The 20855-nt window shown below is 46.0% G+C and overlaps 1 long non-coding RNA gene across 2 annotated transcripts; it reads left to right on the forward strand.

Moving 5' to 3' along the window:
* Positions 1-1078: 1078 nt before the first annotated feature.
* On the forward strand, positions 1079-5955 carry LOC311429831. Of its 2 annotated transcripts, none has more exons than XR_014688386.1 (3): positions 1079-1169; positions 1706-1782; positions 4350-5955. It is a non-coding gene; the product is annotated as an uncharacterized lncRNA (long non-coding RNA). The 2 variants fall into 2 exon arrangements; XR_014688387.1 differs by having other exon boundaries at positions 1147-1283.
* Positions 5956-20855: the final 14900 nt, after the last annotated feature.

Below are 20855 nucleotides of genomic sequence, written 5' to 3' on the forward strand. Positions count from 1 at the left end.
CCACAGGAAGAATAGCTCAATGTAAATAAGTTACGTTTTCAAAATTAATGAGGTCTGCTAATTGAGTTTATCCAGGTAATAAAACCCATCTAATAAAATGTACCCATCAAATATAATTCTTCCAGTTCTATAAAAAATATATGTTTCTTTGCCTGTATATCATCTGTGTGGAGATAATGAATACCTTGTGACATTGGGGTCATAGGTCAAATCCCAGACCTTATTACAAATCTAGGGAAAATTACCTTTTCGCTGACCTATAGTACGACCTAATAGTCTAGGAGGAGTTAAAGGCCAATTGTTCATTCAGCATTGCCAAATAATATATATATAAGTGTATATATATATTTAATAACACTGATGCAATGAAAACTTACTGCTGTAGATATGGATTTACAGCACGTCCACAGGGATTTCTCATGCAGATCTCAAGATGTCAAAAAACAACATAACAGCAACACTCTGAAGTGCATGTTTGAAATGAATGATGACAGACCTTGGCGTGTGGGGTAGGGTTTTATTGTTCCTCCAGTGATTTGCAATAGACCCGAGAAGTGCATCTTTAACAGCTCAAGACGACAAGCCTCTCTCACACATTTAAGGATGTGGGTTAATTGCAGCTACTTTTGCTGGCTGCAGGGGGAGGAGGCGCTCAGGGGTGCCACTCCATGCAGCAATGCCACAAGCCCTTCCAGTAGATCCCAGCTCTCCCTTGCCGCAGCTTCCAGGTGGTGCTGGAGCTGGGACTGGGCTGAAAGACTGAGCTAAGGAGACAGCCCAGGGTCTTCAAAAACCCTTGGAAAGGGTTTTTGTGTTCTATATGTGTTCTTTACACTGCTTTACAGGAAGGCCCCTCAAACAGCTGTGGTGGAAAGTAGGAAGGAGCATGGTGCCCTGTGTGGTATGCAGGACCAAGCTATGCCCTAAGAGGTTTTTCAGCTCTCTGGCCAAAAAGTTTGGCTTTTACGTGAAGAAGAGCGAGAAAGCTGTCTTTTCTGTGGCTGAAAATACTGTCCAGTATCAATTATTATGAGGCCTTTTGTAACAGCCTCATACAGTCAGGATGGGGGAGTTTTAAATAGTCACAGCTGTTCTCCACATTCATTTGCTCCCTTCTTTAAAGGCTCAGCCCCATTCCCAGCATGTAGGTCATTCACACGTCTTTCTCGGTGAGCTTTTCTCCTGATTCCTTTCCAACCAGCCACACAGTCACTTCTCCCGTACTTCCCTGCATGGTCATGTTGAGCAGCATCCTGCATGCTTGAGCCAGCCTTGATTTGCAGGTCTGCTGCCCGGTAATGACTGACAAACAGGCCACAGATTACTTCCATTTTATGACTTGAGTTTAGGGAAATTGAGCATCCTAATTAAGCACAGATGTAAGGTTAAAGTGTAGAACAATCTGGACTGGTTTTCATTTGAGTCCCTTTCTGATTCATTTGGTTCCATAAGAGAGTCACAATTAGAAAAAAATATTTTGTCAATGTTGAAAGACATGTGATGTAGAACTGATTGGATTAAATCTGAGTTCATGTGAATTTTGGCAAATTCAATTAGGAGAGGCCCTTGCAAGTACTCTGTGGAAAACCTCCAATGGCTTTGCAAACTGTATTTGGATTTTCCAGTCCATAACGCTGCATGTGTTGACAGCGCGCCATCCCGGCATAATGTGCGAGCATTACAAACAAGTTTCTTTGCTTTGCAGGAACTGTAAGGTCAGACATGGAGTGAGACTGCAAACCCAGCCGCCTGTGAGGCTTCCCAGACCATGCAAAATGCCAGGTGAGCATGCTTTGGGGGGCAATGTGAGGACAGATTGTGTTGGGCTGCATTGAATGGGGCTGGTTTCTGGTGCAACAGAAGTCCGAGGCTGAGTGGGAGAATTTTCTGAAGCAGGGAGTCCTTCTTGTGCCATCATTTGTTTCACAGCTAGTGCAGAGGGACCCTAATTTCTGTCTGCAGTCTCTGCTTGCAACCACCATGACCAAGTTTTTGCATGTGGTACTAAAATGTCTCATGAAATGTGTTTCTGTGTCTGAAAACTGTGGGTCTGATCCTGCTGCTTTTTGACAGTTATCTGTTTGCTCCTCACTTTGGTTTGTAGCCCTTGTGTGGGGAAAATACTTGCAGAAGTTCCTGTGTCAAGCCATATCTACTCCAGGGGAGAATTGGCTGAATTTTGTCCAAACCCAACTTTGCTCCCCCCAGCCTCTCCTCCCCATGCAGACACATACGTATCCCTGCTAGAGGTAATGAGCCTGAAACAGTTTTATTTTCTGACTTTGTTCAAGATAAAATACAGCTCCTGGCTTTCCCCACAATAGGTAGAAATGTGCATCAACTTTAATACCAGTAACATATGTCGTAGGCTTATATTATTTTTAATAACCCTTTGTTCTGTCTTTGTTGGCAAAACATGATCACCAGGGCTCCTTTAGCTTGATAACTGCTCTGAACAAACCAACAGGCAAGCAGGCACAGCCTTGTTTGTGAAAAGCAGTTATTTTCCTTTCCTTAGAAATGCAATGTTTTGTTATTGATGCAAAATGGATTTGCTTCTCCCTGCTCTCTCTTCTTGTCATGAGCTGGATAGCATGGCAAAAAACAGAAACAATAATAAAAAAAAACATCAACAAAACAATAAAAACAGCACGTAAAAATGGACCCCTGCAACACAGTCAAAATAGAAAGCAGGGAGAAAGCTTGGTGAGAGAACCATGAATTTTGTTGGCCGTTTCCCATCTCTTCCCATAGTGGGGGATTGTCCCATGTGTCTGACAGGGGTAAAGTCCCTTTTTAATGCAGCTTTCTGAGAAGCCCCTAGCTGTGTCAGCTTTGCCTAAGAGCTTGAAGTGTTTTCAGAAGCTTTAGAAATACTTGCTGCTTTATGATGCAATTTACAGAGCCCCTTCTTCTTTCTTTTTCCTGTGTAAAATATGGAAAGAACAAAGTCACTTCACGAGTGTCCTGAAAACAAAGAAAGCAAAGCACACACACATACACATACCGAAATGAGAACCCCCTGAAACCAGCAGCCAAGGATATCTGAGCCCTGACGTAGCAGCCATGTGGGCTAGAGCAGCTGTGGCTGCAGATCCAGCTTCCCCGCGATGTGCACAAGATTCAGACAAGCCCAAATCCATGGTTGAGGCTCCTGAGCAGGCTGGGTGTATTCACAGTGTTACCTCCCATCTCCTGCAGTTCTAGCAGCTGGCAGTGAGGACAAACTTGTGCCTTGTCCCCACTCAGAGTCCCCCAAATCAAAGCTGATTCTGTTTATGTCTTGTCAAAATGTTAGAGTGTGATTCTGCCAGCAGCAAGAGCTGTTTATGTTGACCCTTTCCAGTACAGGTCTCTTCTTCTGCGTGTATACCGGTGTTGGCTCGTGGCACTGCAGTTCACGAGAAAGTGTGGTAGTTCAGTATACTGATGCATCTCAGACTCCTGCTCTTTAATGGCAGCTCTCCCTCACAGCACAATTTTCCCTCTTGGAGGAAATTCTGGGCTCCACTGAGTCAGTGGGAATTTTGCCTTTTCCTTTCATCCAGCCAAGATTTCCTCCATCATCTTCAGATAGCATCGTGAATTTGCTCCCCCTTTCATCATCTCTGCCTGTTCTGGAACTTGCTTCCTGTGCTCCTTAAGTCCTATTGTCGAGCTGTTCCAATGCCCTTCCCCTTAAATGCCATACTGTGGTCAAAAGTCCTTGTAGGAAAGCCCAGGGAAATTTTCTCTGGATAACCTTAAAATAATACATGCAATCTTCTGCAATCTGGTATACCACAAGGCAGAAGAGGAAATTATACTTGGGCCTTTTGTACCATTAGAAGTGACATAGGGATTAATCCTTCAGACTTAGGTGGAATCTGATCTGTCTCTTCCACCTCTCTACGTTTTGGATGCATAATTATGTCTCTGTGGGGAGACCAGGGATAGATTCTGTATGACACAATTATTCTTCCCCTTGTCTGGCCATCACAAACAATGAGGCCAACTTTCTTGATACTTCTTTGGAAGTGTGCATGCAAATCCCATTAGCAAATTAAACGCTACAAGGAAAATCATCTTGAAGCCTAGCTGTAGTTGTTGAGGAGCCAAGCTGGGTCATATTGCAAACTTGAAAAGAAAATGACTAAGCTAGTGATCTCTGTTTTGGAAATAAAGTTTTGTGAATATGTGAATTATTCAATTATGTCTTACTGAACTGTGGGTCGTTAAGTTATTTTGTTTTGAGGTACTTTTACAAACCCTCTGTAGACAAACCAGTTCATATTGGTATAGTCTTAAAATGTTATTGTTAAAATGATGCGTGAAATGTTACCCATTTTTTTTTTCTTCTTTTCTTATAGTGCTGTTGTGGGATTCTATAGAATTAGCAAATGTGAAGCCACTGCTTACCTCTCCCATAGTTTGAGGAGATAGATTTTGGAGTTACTTGCCCAAAATGACAGCAATGCTATATCTTCCACAAATCAGTTTCTGCATCAGACATCTGAGTTTTATGAACCTAATATTTATTAAGTCAATGGACATTGCTTCTGAAGCAAGGCTGAGACATTCAGGTGTACTGACAACATCCGCTTCTCAAAACCAACTTAAGTACTTGACCTTAAAGCTTAGCACCATCTGTGGACCACTGATGGGCAGGAGGAACCCCTGAAGCACAGCTCGGTTCAGCAGCATGGGGGGAACATACCTAGGTCAACAACCTTCCCTCCCCCTTTCCCTCCACCCCTGTGAGCTGTTACATAGTCCTGTCTAAATATCTTGTATCTGGCTCTGGTGTCCTTCACTGCAGAATGTTGTTTCTAGAAAATGTGCCTCTCAGAGACACCGAGATGGATATCCATCCAACTTGCATGGGTTTTGCATGGCTATGAGGTCTGCAATCAAAATTTGTCCAGGAGGACATGATTTTAATCCTGTTTGGAAATGACAGAGGAAACAAAATAACCACTGTTATTACCATAAACACACAAAACCTCTGCCACAGCTGGCATGCCAACAGACTTCAACACATTCAGTGTTGAATCCTTGTACATTAGGCTTGTTCACTTATTTATGCCCAAAATCAAGCTTCTAGCCATGTATCTCCCTGCTTGTAGTATGTATGACTTGGTGCAATTCTGATATATTAATTTCAGACTCGTTAAGAAAAACTCCAAGCATCGTATTACTCTGTGCATTGCATATGTACATGGTAGCAGCTGATGAAATATTCCAGGAAGGAAGGGGAAATCTGCAGCCTTGTTAACTAACATTTTTGAAATGAGAGGGAGAAAAAATCTCAGCTGGAAGCATGGATCTGTCTATTTACCACCATAAAACGGATCCTTCCCAGCGCCTTTGCAGACATGCAAAGAAGCAGGGCAAAAGCTCTCCTAAAAATAGCTTGGATTAACTAGTTTGGAGATCTACCAACCTTGTTAATTCCAGGGAACTGGTGAGAAATTTTCCATATAAATTGGAAAATATCTGAAAGGAATGAAAACGTTGCCAAAATGTTAGCAAATTCTTCATGCCCAGCCTCTGTTTTCCTGTAGTTCTCCTTGGGCCTGACTCACTTCCTCCTGGAATCACTGGACATCCTTCTCCTGAGTTTGTTGGAAGCTTATCTGGTCATGTACATTTTACTTTGAATTTCTGAGAAATTTATGTACAATGCTGTGAGTTGATGTAGAAGTAAACATTTATTGTATAGAGAATAAATACTGAAAAGCAATGTTATTTTATGGAAAAATCATTCTGCTGGAGACACTATACACACAATCTAATACAACTCTTAGGAACACATGAGAGAAATGTGGGGTTCCTTCACTTTGGGGTGAATTTCACATGTAAGACCTCAGCTACACTGACATCATACTATGAAGCAACCTATTGTAAACATTTTGCATTGAAAACAAAAGGTAGAACTTCATTGAAATAATCATAAAACTACTTTTCCTATACTAACTACAGCTGTGGGGCATGTTTCTATGGAAACAGTTTTCCTTATGTGCTTCTCTATAGCTAAAGGTCTCAAATGGACCTTCTGTCTACTCATTGCCTGTATAAACTGCAGATTCTGTACAATAATCTCTAACACAGATCAGCTGAATCTCCTGATATGTGTCAGAAAACATTATCAGGAGGCAAACACCAGTTATTGCAGGTTCCCATAAATTTATAGATAATCAGGTCCTTAGTGGCAAGCTGGCATCTTCAGTGTAAGGACTGTATTGAGGAGTTCTGATTAGAGGTCATTGTCCTACCCAAAGATGTAACACAGCCAGGAATTCTGTGGCTTCACCTTTGCTGTACAAAGATTTATGTTGCTTTGATTTGAATAATTTATGCTGCATACCGCATTCTAGATACCAGAAGCTGAAAACAATTTGTTCTTTGTTGACATAAGTAAAACACTCACAAAATAGGTGATTAAATGAACCACGCACTTTTAATATTTTTTATTGTAAACCATCCTTGTAGGAAGAGAAGGCGTAAGTAAAGCTGATATTTGTTCGGTGATACCTGACAGCATGAGCTTGTTGGTAGATAAAGCCATGTAGATTGTGAAATAGCTTCTATTTAAAAATACAGGATACATTTTTTTAGGTATGCTCAGGTTATAAACTACTAATCTGTACAGTGTAAGCTATCTCTTTATATTTTTCACATTCAGAGATACTTCAGTGTGAAGGTATATAGATGCAGTTGTTTTTATGTGCATATGTATACATACATGTAGTATTCTCTGTAAGAATAATGCAGATGCAGTTGGGGTGTAGAAACTGTGATACCTACATGACTGGATATTATTGACTTCAGCGGAAGGCAATAAGTACATCCACATTTATTACAACAACCAAAAGAGTTTCTTTTCAAACTGCGGGATGTTATCATTGATAGAACATGGGCCATGGTCATGCATTTGGTTGCCAGAATACAAATGTGATATAACTACTCCTAATCAATTTTGAAGGCAGCAGGGGGTAACTTTAGAGTTCTTTGTATTGCACAGGAGGGTAAGACCCATCTTACCCTGCTTTGGAGTTAAGCCTGATGCCAGAAGAGTTGATTAGGATTACTCTGGAGTCAGCAGAGAAGGACCTCAGAAAGGGAACTCTCTCTCTGAGGCATGCAACATGGGAGGAGATAGGTGGGATAAATGAAACAGGACAAATTCCCTCATAGGGGAGACAGCTTCTGTGTGCAGCATAGAAGAGGCAGCCCACACTACCAGCTTTAACTGGGCACCCGACTCTTAGATAAGTATATTTAGCTGACATGCATACAGTCATGCAGCTACTTCTCATTACCTGATACCTCCAATGTCACATTTTAAGATGTGATTAATTTATGCATTTAATTTTAAATCAACTTCACTTTTCATCAGATACATTCTCAGTTTACACTCCACTCAGTTCAGACAAAATAAACTAGCAAGTCTGATATTTTACTTTAAAATTTCCTCTTTCTGGTTCCATTCTGTGCCACAGTGTTTTTGGACACTGATGGGAGACTTTTACAGTGTTTATTTTACACATAGTAAAAAGCAGACAAGTCTGTATCCTATCCGAGTAAGTGTGGTTGGGTTAACCTGCATGGCTGGGCATGCTGCATTTGGGTAAGGGGTGGCAGAAGGAAGTGAGAAAGAATGAAATCAGGGTGAGCCCCAGCCTACTTCTTGCCACTTTCTGGGAACATTTGGGGATTGAAAACAATGTCCTGTTAATATCTCCTGTGCAGCCCCCACATGTGGTTCCTGTTGCCATCATCCAATATTATCAGCCATGGACTGGGAGGAGAAATTCATGTTATAAAAATGGTTATGGATTTCCTGAACTCACTGCTATTATGACTGTTTATACTAGACCAAAGTGTGCCCAAAATAACCAGGGGTTGCTGTAAGCATTTTGGGATCAGTCTGTGGCCTCTTAAAGGATTTTGAATGTGCTGTAATTCCATTTATTCTCATAGAATTTCACTAGATTTTTACCTGGGTCCTCAAACCATTTTTTTTCCCCACCTTTCTCCTGTAAAATTAATTCCATTGCTTTTGCTATTGTTTGGGTAGGTAGGGTTACCAGATGAACATTCTGAAGTGTGTGGAGATCTGAAAGAGCACATTCAGATCAGGGAAACGCTGCAGAGCATATCAAGGGTGGTGGACCACATCGGACCAAATAAAGGAAAAGCTGTTGAGATAGGGGATCCTGTTCAAGAGGATTTTTGTCAGGAAGACAGAAGAAACTTAAATAGATAGACAATAAAAAAAAATAAAAATCCTCTTGCCTTCTCAGTTTATCTTTTCTGGTTCAGTACCAGATACTTTTCAGCCATTATACACCAGCCATCTAAGAATACCTCAGCCTGTTGAAACATCTCAGAACCGTGTTACAGGTGGGATGTATTGAAACGCTAAGTACTTGTTCATTATTTTTTATTAGGGATTACTGGCTGGTGAGATACAAGTACAGACAGATTACAGACAATCATTACAAATACATGTCACATCAATACACAATACAATCAATACACAGTACACATTGTTAGGTCTCACTTGTTTCACCGTCAGGCTTAAGAGTCCAATACTCTTATCTCCAGACCTGTGCAAGAGGTGTATTAAGGAGATATGGCCTAACACTGAAGCATTTGCTATCCTGCAGGGTGCTTTTTTATTGACTTTTTTTTTCCTCATTATTGTTAACATATCCTTATATAGGCATGCCTATTGAAGCTGTAGCTAAGCTCCATGCACCTGCTTGGGCTTACGTCCCTTCTCCCAGCAGTCAAAGTAAATTTCTGCTAGGGTTAAATGCAAAGAAAATGAATAAGCTAGGAAAACTGCATTAAAAAGAAGGCTCTTTGGAGCTGAGCAGTGAGAGACAGAACCATATCTGTTCCATAGCCCTCTTTGTCCTTGACAGAAGCCGATTTTGCAGGACATACTTCTCAATCTGAGCACTGGCATGTGGGGTCACTGAGCACTGCATGCAAACTCTCTTTCCCTTAACCCACGTGATGGGAAGCCTGTTCACCTCTTGAGCTGTGTCTCCTCTGGTTCCCATTCTCTTTAACATTGGTGTTTTACCAGCATTGCAGATCTGCCTTTTCCACATGAAGAGGCATTTTGCTGATATTGTTTGTTTCCATCATTTATAAGTGCTCCTTTCTGCTATCGCTTTAACACCAACCACGTCAGCATGCATTTAAGCCATCAACACCTGTATCTCAACTCACCCTTTGAATTATGGAAGAGTTGTAAGGGCTGCCTAACAGAATGGCATCTTTATTAATCAGCCTTTTAATTTCACAGTATATTGCTGCTAGAAGTGAAGAGAAGCCTGATTTGGATTTGGCTAAACCTATTCTAACTGCAATGTTTACAAAGGAAAGCACCACACAAAAATATAAGTATTGGGCAAGAAATAATCATATTTACAGTTAAGGACTGTTTTTTCTATTCCAAGCACATCCAGCCCTTTCCTTTCTCTTTGTAGTGACATGCAGTTTTTAGGTGGTTGCTCTCACTGCAGCTGTTTGTTTTCTGTGGGATGGAGGAACCTGAACAAATTTCCTTTTAAAACCTCTGTCCCAGATTTTGGTCTATTTGTTCTCTTCTCTGCCAATTAAGGTAGTCTGTTGTTGCAGCCTTGTAGCACCAACATAGCAGAGCTCAGGGTGAGACCTTATAGAACAGAGAGGTGATTTTACCTCAGAGCAGTTTTGCTGGCTCACGCTTTCACACCTGCATACTCCCATGCTCCACGTCACGCATCCACGTGGCCCAACTAGCAATCCTGTGGCAACAAACAGGGCAAGAAATGCTACCTAGACACTCCTCTTCACATCTCTTGGGGTTTTAGATTGATGATCATGTTCTGGTTTTGGATGTACCCCCTTTTAGGCATTGTCAGTGGTTACCCTCTTTTCTCTTTCCTTCTTTTCCCACCACTGTTGTCATTAGGATTTATTCTCCCACCTTTGTCACTTTCTGGGTGTTTTGAGGCTTTGGTCCCATTCTGGTCCCTGCTGTCTTCATCTGTCTTATGGCTGGAGGGGATGGAGAGGACCTGGTTACCGGGGGTACCTAATTCAGGTACGGACATCAGGCAGCTGATAGCTGTAGGCTTTCTGTATGAAGGTATTCTCCATTAGGGGGAGAATCAGGAAAAGACCATAAATTAGACACAGAATTTACTGCTTGAGGCACCTGTCTCAGCCACTGGGTGAGGTTGTGAGGCAGTGATTCTAGCCTCAGGAGGGAAGGATGGGAGCTTGGTGTTAAACTCATCTGGCATGGATGTCTGTCCAGGCTCTCAGCGTGGACTCCTGAACATAAATGGGGAGAATGGCATATGAACCCACCTGAAAATGTCAAGACTTTGAAAACATCTAGTAAGGCAGGCAGGCAAATACTAAGTATTTCAGATGTGGCAATGCACCTAAATTCACTTTCCATAGACAAGTGTTGGGCAGCTCCACCATGACCATCTCACCCAGGCCTGCTGTATACTCTTGGCTCTGGTCTGGGGGTGGTGGTGGTGCTGGTGGCTTTTACATTTTGCACCAGGGATTTATGGCCCCGTGCATGCATCAGAAGCATGGTATATTCTGAGCTGTGATTTTTAGGATGGTAGGATAATTCAGGTAGGAAAGGACTGTAGGTCACCTAGTCCAACTCTAAGCAGAGTCAGGTCTGCAACTGAGCTATCTACTTTTACAGATGCATATGCTTTCCAAGACTCATTTTGTTTCTTTTGAAGAACATGATTATGGAGACTATATGTATTTTCCTAGTGAATATTGATTCTTCCCTCTGTACAATACACTTGCTTAACACTTAATCGATGTGAATTAAGGAGTCCATATAAGTTATTATTAATAAAATTATAATTTAAGCAAACGGAGAGAGCATTACTGATGTATAAATAGCTTTGTTTGGCAAACGAATTTCAGAGGTTTTGATGATCATTTTGGAAAGTCATTCTTTGTCATTCTTTACATTGAAAAAAGGCTTCCAGTAGCAGAGCTAAGTCTGACATCTTCCTTTCAACTTGGCAAGTAGGGGAACCATTAGGTCACCTGGCTTGCAGCACTCATCTAACTTGGAGGCAGAAAAAACTGGTGACTGTTGAGCCTTGTTACTGATGGATTGTCTAATAAAAAATAAAACTGAAGCAATGTTAAGAAACGTCTGTTCAACCACCACTGCCAAAAGTCTTTCTTAAACTACAGTTTAGGATTAGCAAATATACTAATGCAACTTTTCTCCCAGTGGACCTGTTTTATTTTAAAATCACTTTAGAAGTAATAGAAATTCAAAGTGTGCACAATTTACATTTGACATTTCATCCAATCTATCTATTATATAAGGATGATGTATCTGCCTATGAAGGAACTTGAAGCACAGGAAGGTTGCCTGGTAATGCACAAATAGACCACAAAGGAAGCTTTCTTTTCTCTCTCTCACATTATGATTCTCTGAAGAACAGTATCATTTTTATATCTCCTCCCTCAAGCAGCATGAAGTCTGTGTCCACAGAGCCTGAATATTTGCCACGGGCACGGGAAAACAAAACAACAAACGGAAAGAAACAAACAAACAACAAAAAAAAAAAACACCCAAAGCATAGTTTGAAAAATCTTAGAAAGTAAGAGACAAAAACACAGCCATGCTTAGTGGCTGTTACTAGTAAGTTATTTTTAAAATTAATTGCATCTGTGTGCTTCTGGAAAAACAATCACATGAGCTATTACGTAAAAATTTAAATACGGAAAATTATTCAGAACCCTCCAATGCATTTCACTCGCATATTCGTAAAAAAAATAGGGATTAGTCAGTCCTGAGCATTTACGTGTGCGTGTAACCGTCCAAACCATGACTGCAGCAGTGCTTGGTGCTGCTCCCTGCATGGGGTGCTACGTTTCTGTGCAAGGCAAAGCCAGCCAAGGCACAGCAACCGAGGTGAGGATTTGCTCTTTTTCTGCGAGTGGGAGGAGGAGGTAACCTCTGGCAGAGGCATGGCAATAAACAGCTGGTGATGGTGACTCCTTAAACTGTTCCAGCTAGGTCTGCCAGGTTTAATCTGATCATACCCCTCTTCTGCTGTAATGGAAAAAACCCCAACAATTTGTAATTGCTTAAACCTCCTCTCTCAAGTGCACTCTCCAATTTAGGGTGCCTCACCTCTTGGTGATTTATGAGATATATGGAACATGAGAATGGTGCTTAACTTGCAAGTGTTGAAGACAACAGGACTTGACAACACACACCACAGCTTGAAATCCGGACATGTCTCAAATTAAAGAGGGACCACCGGTGTGTGAAATGACCAGCCACTTCTCAAGCCTGGGCTCTGTTCTCCCCAGCTGCCTGGGGGCAGGATCTATGCATCTCCTTGGTGTAGGTGTGGGGTCCATGTCCCTCTCCTTCCATGTGTCATCCTGCAGAGAATCACAACACTGCTTGGTGCTTCAGCCTGATGAAGAGACATTGTTTGGCTGGTGAGCACAGTGGGTGAGTTGGGTTAGTATGCTGGATTTGCCCCCAGTTGTTTGGTGAGAGGCAGGGAGCTCCCAGAGATGCTGTGAGATAGTGCCCTGCCTGTGGCTCACAGGAACGAGATGTGGTGAGCACTGAGGTCAAAGGAATGAAAAGGAAAGGACCTGTTAAAATTATCATCTGTGTTATGGAAAATGCCTATGGGTCCCAGGGAACATGACACTGCCAAGTGCACAGACACAACAGAAATGAAAGCAATGCCCTAAACAGTAAATAAGGCAAGTAAATGAAGAGAAGCCACAATGCTCTGCTATAACTCCCTTTTTGCAGGTGGGAAACTGAGGCAGGGAAAGATTAAAAAGCAACTTGCTTAACACCACACGGGTAATGCATGGCAAAGCCCCATACCCCCTCATGCTCACTAACCCCAGGTATTCCTGCATCCCAGCAGCACAACCACCCAGATCCCTTTTGTACCCCACTCCTTTACTCCTGCTTTTCCCTGGTGTTTTTCATCCTCACCATGGTCTTTGTGTTACAGCAATACTGGCCTCCTGTTTTCTTTTTTTCTTCACTGATGCTTGTGCATTGCATGATATGTTAGGCTCGATGTCGCACCGTAGATCAAAGCATTTCCTCTCTCAAAGACAAATGGTGGCACTCTGGGTGGGAGAGGCTGACCCCTCTCCTGCCCTGGTGTCCCCTCCTGGGCACCTCACCAAGTCACGGGAAGGATGGACGTAGCTAAGAGAAAGGCCGCGACGACCTCTGCTAATGCTAACAAGTCTCTCTCCCTGTGAACACAGCGAGGATTCATTAGCACAGGGGGGAACCAAAAATATATAGGATGAAGAAAATTAGGCAAATTAAGGATGCACTCAGTTTCGCCTCCTCTCACATGGGTCCCCAGAGGAGCGCAGTCAGTTTAAGCACTTGAAAAAGCCGCAGGGTCTGGAGGCAATGTGTTTAACTGCACCGGGAGCACCTGGCCCCTTGTCTTCTGCTCATTGCCAGGAGGGTTCGTGCAGGGCTTTTCCCCCACAGCCCAACACCAGCTCCCAGCATGTTTTTCCAGGCCTGCAGCCCCCATCCCCAGGCTCACCTCCACGGGTGGGCGGCCAGCCCTCCATGAACCTCAGTGGTGTGGCTGTGGCAGGCTGCTTCCCACCTTCCTGAGCCTGGAAAGGCACTGAGGGACTCCTTGGCCTTTCCTACACCTCCAGTCTTTCTTTACCGTCCCACCACGGCCATCAGCTGGCACCCTCCGTACCTAGGAACCTGCCTGCCACAGCCAGGCTAATGGTGGAGAGCTGATAATCTTCTAATTAATAACATGGAGTTAGTGAATAGCTCATGCTTTACAAATAAGTCAGCAGACAGAGGTCTCAAGACCCCGATGCATCTAAAGGAAGCTCAAGAGAAAATAATTGACATCTGTGGGGGCTACAAGGTCTGTTGGCTAGCCTTGCAGCTCTCCACAGCTGCTCACACGTACTCAGGGGAGCTACGGGGAGGCTGCAGGCGGCCAATTTTTAAACAAAACCAGAAATCTCCACAACGTCACGGGTGGGTGAATGCTTGCACGCGTGGGTGCATGGCGAGGAGTTCAAGTGGGAGTGGATCCACAAGGAACGTGTGGCTTCGTTTGAGTGTACCACAGCATAAGTTCTGCTTATTTAGTGACCTTGAGGACTCGATTTACTTCTTTAAGGAAACATAAATGAATAAGCACTCTTCTCCCTGATAGTGACTCCCACCCCCTGCCCCAAAAGGAGTAGCATGACTGTGCCGTTAAGCCTTTTCCTTCCCACAGCTTTTCCTCGCTCAGCATTAAACAATGAGCTGGTGCAGCAGAGGGACCTGCTGCCAATGTCAGCCCTGGGCCTCCGCTCCCTTGGGCCTGACAGCAGGGAACCCAGCTCTTTCTGAAGGCCTTCTCCTTGATGCCAAGTGGCTGAGCCCTCGCAAGCAAACCCAGGACAAACCACTGGTGGGGCATTTCTTGCTGCAGAGGTGGTGGAGGGGAATGGAAAGGAGAAAAGATGAGCATCAGTTGGGAAAATAAGCCCCAGAGCCCCTCAAAGTAGTATTAGGAGGGAAAATACTACACTTTGTTCCTTCTGGTGCCAGCAGCCCCACCAGTGTCACCCACCCAGCACCCCCATGGGGCTGGAGGGTGGTCTCACTTCTCCCCAGGTGCCCCAGGCATCACAGGTGCCAGCCCCATCACCACCTCCAGGGGCTTCTGGAGGCCAGCACTGGCCCAGGGCCCCCCAGCGCAGTGCAGGGCCTGGCAGCCACCATCAGTGCTTTCAGAGGATGGCCACTCACTTGGCAGGTGCGGGGAACCTTTGAAACAACACTAAAATGCACGACAGAGTTTTGATTATCCCTGCATGTCTGAGTCCAGTGAAGTCTCTTCAAGCATCTCTAAATCCAATTTGTCCCCAGAAAGCCTGTGTGCTTGCAGGTAATTAGCCTCAGAGATGTCCTTGTTGCCACCGCCTGGCTCTGTGCAATATGCTCTGGGGAGTAGGAGACTTCAGTCCTCTTAGAATGGGGTCGTGTAAGAAACAAGCTCACAATCCTCAGAGTGCCTCTGTCACTGAAAAAATAAATCCTGCTCTTTCAGGTGCTACATACGGAGGTGCAGCATGAGCACCCGTGGGTGTGTTGTGACCACCACATGTGCTGGGTGCTCGTGGGGCTGCATCCTTCTGACCACCGGCAGCTGCTGGCAACACGTGAAGCTGAGGGTGAACTGTGGGCACAATCCAGGGGAAAACCACAAGGACAGGATGTTCCCGCAGTAAGGAAATGTTAGGGAAATTAGGAGTGTGCTGCATGTATCAGGGAGAGATTTGGCTGTGTCATTCATAGGCTGAGCATGCTAAATGAAGTTTGTCATATCGCTCATCCCACTGGCCTTCCCCTGATGGGGCATGTCTTCCTGGCTGCTTCCACTCTTCCTTTTCTGTGCTAGGCACTGGGCTGCACTGCAGTGAAGGACGGCACCGAAGGAGAAGTTGAGGGTGTCTGGTCTGGGTAAACACCCCTCCCTATGGTGGGTTTCGCTCCACGGAAATTCGAGGATGTTTGAGGGGGGACGGCACCTCTCGAGACTGGGGGCCTGAAGGGGCTGGGGAGTGAGCCTGCAGTGGGGAATTAGGAGACTTTTCATGCTGCTAACCCCTTCTTCCCCCAAACCCCAAGGAGCAGGAGGAGAGAGCAGGGGAAGGAGGAGCAGACAAGCCTCTTGCCTCGCAGCCTCCATGCTCTGCTCACCACCAACCCCTTAGAGCCTCACTGGTGCTCGGGGCTTGGAAGCCCAGCAGACCGCCCTCGTGTAACTTCATCGCAGTGCTCGTTCGCTTCTACCTAGAGCTACTGTTCCCGGGCTTCCCACCTCCCTGAGTCTCACCTACAGTAATCCCTACCATAAGCACCTCTGCGCAGCCCCCCTCTGCGCGGCGCGGGGAGCCCGGCCTGCTGCCGGCGCTAGAATGTCTCCATTGTGGCCCCGTGCAGGCGCTGTATATAATCCTTCTCTGCCAATATATGTCTTGGTGAGCTGACCCCCTCCCCCCGCCGAAAAGAAAACGACTATTCTTTTCTGTTTTAAGTAGATTTCGTGCAATAAAAAACATTTTATTGCTTCCAGTAATTGGTATTTAATTTGCAGGCCTTTACAACTTGCAAAGAACAGACTGCTTTAGCCGGGGAGCTGGTATGTGTGTGCACTTTGTGGATTTTATTCCACTGGCACTTGCTTAGTTGACTGGTGTAAAATGATACAATTATGGTTTTGCAATCAGAAGGGCTGCAGATAAAGACCCGAAGAGACGTTATAGGGTCCTGGGTCCAATTTGAAGCAGCAGGCAGGACAATATAATTTTAGGGGGCGCTGCCAGCCTCAGACATCAAAACTTGACTCCTGTTAAGTGTTTTCCATTTTACTGTCAGAAAATCAAAGGCTGTTATTTAAACCTGAGTCTCCTAAAGTTGATTTTCTGCCCCCCTCCCTTTTTTTTTTTTTTTAACTGCCCCGTAAAGCCAAGCCAACCTGGCACTCCCTCTCCCTTCGGGGGCCTGGCCAGCCCCCAGAGCCAGCTCTGCCTCTGCCCGCGGGGGCTGCAACCGGCCCCGCTCACCCACCCGCGGCTGTGGGGCTGCTGCAAATCTCCAGCGGGGATGTGCACGCGTGTGCACCGGGTACGGGGGGGGTCACGGAGAGGGGAGGTGCGAGGACAAGCCCCGAAGGGATATTTCGCGGACAGCCGTGGGGCTTCCACGCAGCCCCGTGGCGCCGGGGGGAGCGCGGGTGGGCCGGGTGCCCACGCAGGGATCCAGGCAGCTGCAGGTAAGCGGAGGGGGCAGGCGGCGGCAGCTGCCGCTCTGCAAAAAAAACCTGGGCAAAGCCCCGGGCTTCTGCTCGTAATAAAGTCGCAAATGAATTACTCCGTCCCATGAGGCTCGAGCCGGTTCGTGATTTAAGTTCGCTCGAACGTTTCGCCGGTTTCATCCTGGGAAGGGACGAGAAGGAGGGAAGAGAGAGTTGCGCCCTTGGCAGGGTAAATAAATAAATACCTAAACAGTCTTCTGTAGGAGAGAAGTTAATATACTCAATTATTTTTTCTGAAAAAGATCATAACATCTGGAAATTGATATCAAATGGTGTACAATCCCTGAGAGACGATAAACTTCCAGTGTATAATATTTCCACTAGAAATCTTAATAATCCCATAAATCTTCCCTGTGAATTGGGAAAATGTAACAGTTCATTGAAATACTCATTGGGAAATAATTGAAAAAATGTAATAGTTCACTGAAATATTCGTGGGTTTTTTCCTTTCTTTGGTGCTGTTGCTAACTCTGTGCATGTGTGTAAATATTCCTACTTCGTTTTAAAGACATACACAGAATAGTCCCCTGAGCGCTGCATACCATAAAAGAAAAACATGCCCTTTTGACTTATTAATCATTATTACAGAGTTCAAAATTACAGCGTCCCTAGCACATTACTGGAGGAGGCAAACAATTCTCTCGGCGTGCTTTTTGTGTCCCTACCATCGGTACAAACTTTGTGGCTCAGAACTTTTCCCCTCCTTTCTTGGAGTTATTTATTTGTTTGCTTGTTTGTTTTTTCCTTCTGCCGGACTCTTCCAATTCCGGTCGAGTTATCCAGGGCGAGCGAAATCCAGGGGACGGCTCGCCCATCCTGCTCACCCACTAAATTGTAATTAATTACACACACAAAAGGCTACGGCTTATTGCGATTCACCACGCGAGTGTTTTCTTTTCCAGAAGTAAAAGTAGACGAGGGTCTGAAGGCGTCTGGGCTCCGTGTAATGAATGTATGAGTAATTAACGTGGCTGGAAAGATGGAGCTTCCTCAAAAATAGCTGGAACGAAGAAGGGACGGGGTGCGTGTGTGAGCGTGTGCCTCTGCGCACGAGAGAGGGGAGCGTTTGTGTGTTTTTTGCCTTGAATTAATTTACCCCTTTGGTTACGTTTCGAGAAGTCGGACTAAAGACAATTAAGCCCTTAGCATTTCTGTCACACTCCATTAATTACTGCAGCCCCTCCTGTCCGGAACGCTTCGTAACATATTCATCAGGTACGGCACCCGCACGGCAGCCTCCGCCTGGGAGGCAGCCTATTGTTAGCCTCCACTGCAGCCTTGCCTCTCTTCCTTATTTTACTTTTCGTCCAAGGTTGTTTGCCTCTCCTTCTAAACTGTTTTTCTAAAAATAAAAGTCAACGTAAATATTTTAAGATTAGATTTGCGGGGAAACGGTTTAATTTTCACCATATGTCGCCAAAGCGAATCGCGGATTAAAAAATAAAATAAAATATCTTTCCACTGAAGCTACCAAAAAAAAAAAAAAAAAAAAAAAAAAAAAAGATCTAATATAAAAATGTATTCTTCCCAATGCGTTTCCCTCCTGTGGGCCATTTTACGGCCCCCAAATAAATCTTTAAGGTTTCAGGGAGGAAAAAAAAAAAGTCCACTGATGACGGAAAAACAAGTCCTGCCATGGTAATGTCCTTTATTAATATTATAGATGTGTAGTGTGCTGGAAGGATCAATCATATCCATTCACAATCAGGATTAAGAGAGCCTATTTTAATGAAAATCTATTAGTCTCTCATTTGAGACACGGATGTTGCTTAAATCAATAAACAGCATAAAAGAGAATACGACGCAGGTTTCTAAATTAAAAAAAAATCCCATCTATGAAATGTGTTAAGACGTCTGTAAAATCCTGAAACCCCTCGATCGATACTTATAAATATTTAATGTTTTTTTTTTTTTTTTTTTTTTTAAATACACAAATTGAAAACCATTAACACTGCATCCATTCTTATTATTAAAACAAATTGTCCTTGGAATTATGTGCTGTGGAAATGGAGCCAGATTGAAAGGGCATCCTCTGAAATATGTTTACTCGCTTTCATGTAAACCAATAAAAATCTGCAGGAGTCTGTAGCATGAGCAGAAAGGTTTGATGTACAATGTCCATGATTACAGTCTCTGAATTAATCACGGGAGAGGGGGAGAGGGGGGGAGCGAGAGGGCTGGCGATGGAGAGAGAGGACTCCGTTATCTACTCAAATCTTGCTCCTCGGGTCAGCGCTTATTAAAGCGTGAATTAAGACGATGATTTTTCTGTTTGCTTATTTGCCCCATTTCGCCCAAAATAAGCTGAAGCGGGGGGAGGGAGGGGGGGAGGAAATTGGTCTCGCTCTACGTCATCCCGTGAGTCAATGTACAAATGTAAATTCCTCTTATAAATATGAAATCCAATCCTTCGCCTTGGAAATGCTTAAAGCCTATGCAACGCTCCAACTCATTCACAATTATTCCTCTCGTTTAATTCGGAGAAAGCCCCCGATGGTCAAGAGGTCCCTCTGCGAGCGGAACGGAGAATAACAAAACTATTGATATTACGATAATAATAATTAAAAAAACGCTCTTCTGTGGTACCTGGTCCGGAGCTGTTCCCCGGCAGGGCGAGGTTTCCCTGCTCACACTGCCAGCTTTATGGCCCCTCGGGCTCCTGCCCCGTGCGCTCCTGGCGCCGCTTTTCCCGCATCTCGCACCCAGGGGGGAGCCGCACGCCCGGCGCCGTGCGGCGCTCCGGGACGGCCACCGGGGGGGTGACTTTGCGGGGGGGGGAGGGCGGCTTAGAGGGGGTCCTCAACCCCCTGGGGAAGGCACGGGGGTAGTTGAGGAGAGGGAGGAGAAGGGGTGGAGAGGTGCTTCGCCCTGCGGGAGGAGATGGGGGGGGTCCCGCATCATGTCCCGGGGAGGGATGGGGAGAGAGGGGGCTTTAGGGGCGCGGCCCCCCCGCAGGTGACCCGGGAGCCGGGCAGCCCGTGGAGATGCTGCCTGGTCCTGCAGGGGATGGGGGACGGGGAGAGGAGGGGGAGCTTGTGCCAAGCCGGGGGGGCGGGGTGCAGAGCGGGCCGGGGGCGCCGGGGAGTTGTCAGTTTTGCGACAGGGTCCCGGGAGCCCCGTGCCTGCGAGGGAACGGGGTTTGGACGGGAGCTCCCTCCCTCCCTGCTTCCCCCCTCCCTCCCTCTCTCCCTCCCTCCTCCCTCTGCCCATCCCTCCTCCCCAGCCCGTTATCAGGCGCAGCAATGAGCGCAACTCCCCGCCGGATGCGCGGCCAAAGTTTGCAGCGGGGACGGGCAGAAGCGCCCCCCACCTTTGCCCGCACCCTCACCCCCTGCCCTCTCTGGCCGCCCGGCTGCTGGCTACGAGGGGGGCCGGGGGCGCTCCCCGCATCCCCCCACTCCCCGCAGCCCACCGGGCCGGGCCGAGCCCCTCATCCCCGCGACCCCCTCGGGGCGGCGGCCGGATCCCCGGGGAGGGTTACGATTTGCACCGCTATTTTTTTTTAATTCACCCCCCCCTCTTTTTTTTTTTTTTTTTTTTCCCTTTCCCTTTCCGGTGCTTTGTTTCGCTTTTTTTTTTTGCTTTCGGAGCCATCTGAGGCAAGTTCCCCCCGACCCCAGGCTCCTTGCCCGGCCGGGGGCTTTGCCTTTCCCGGTGGCTGCCCCGGGGTCCAGCAGCCCCTCGAGGGCACCGGGACCCGGGGGCCTTTGGGGGGTGGGGGGGCAACCGGCTCTCCCCACCGGGCGGGGAAGGAAAGTGGAACGGGGAGGGGGGTTGTGTTGTTTTTTTTTTTTGGGGGGGGGGGGGTCTTGGGTTCGCCCCAGTCCCCGGGGGCAGCAGCCCCGGGGGCGGCGGGAGGAATCGGGGGGGAGCACGGGGAGGGGGTGGGGGGCCGGGGGGTGCGAGCCCCAGTGGCTCCGAGAGGGGGGGAAGAGGGGCCGGGACTGTCTGTCTGTCCTTCCC

Source organism: Aythya ferina (genome assembly GCF_964211825.1).
Source record: "Aythya ferina genome assembly, chromosome: 1".
In the NCBI taxonomy this organism is placed as follows: domain Eukaryota; kingdom Metazoa; phylum Chordata; class Aves; order Anseriformes; family Anatidae; genus Aythya; species Aythya ferina.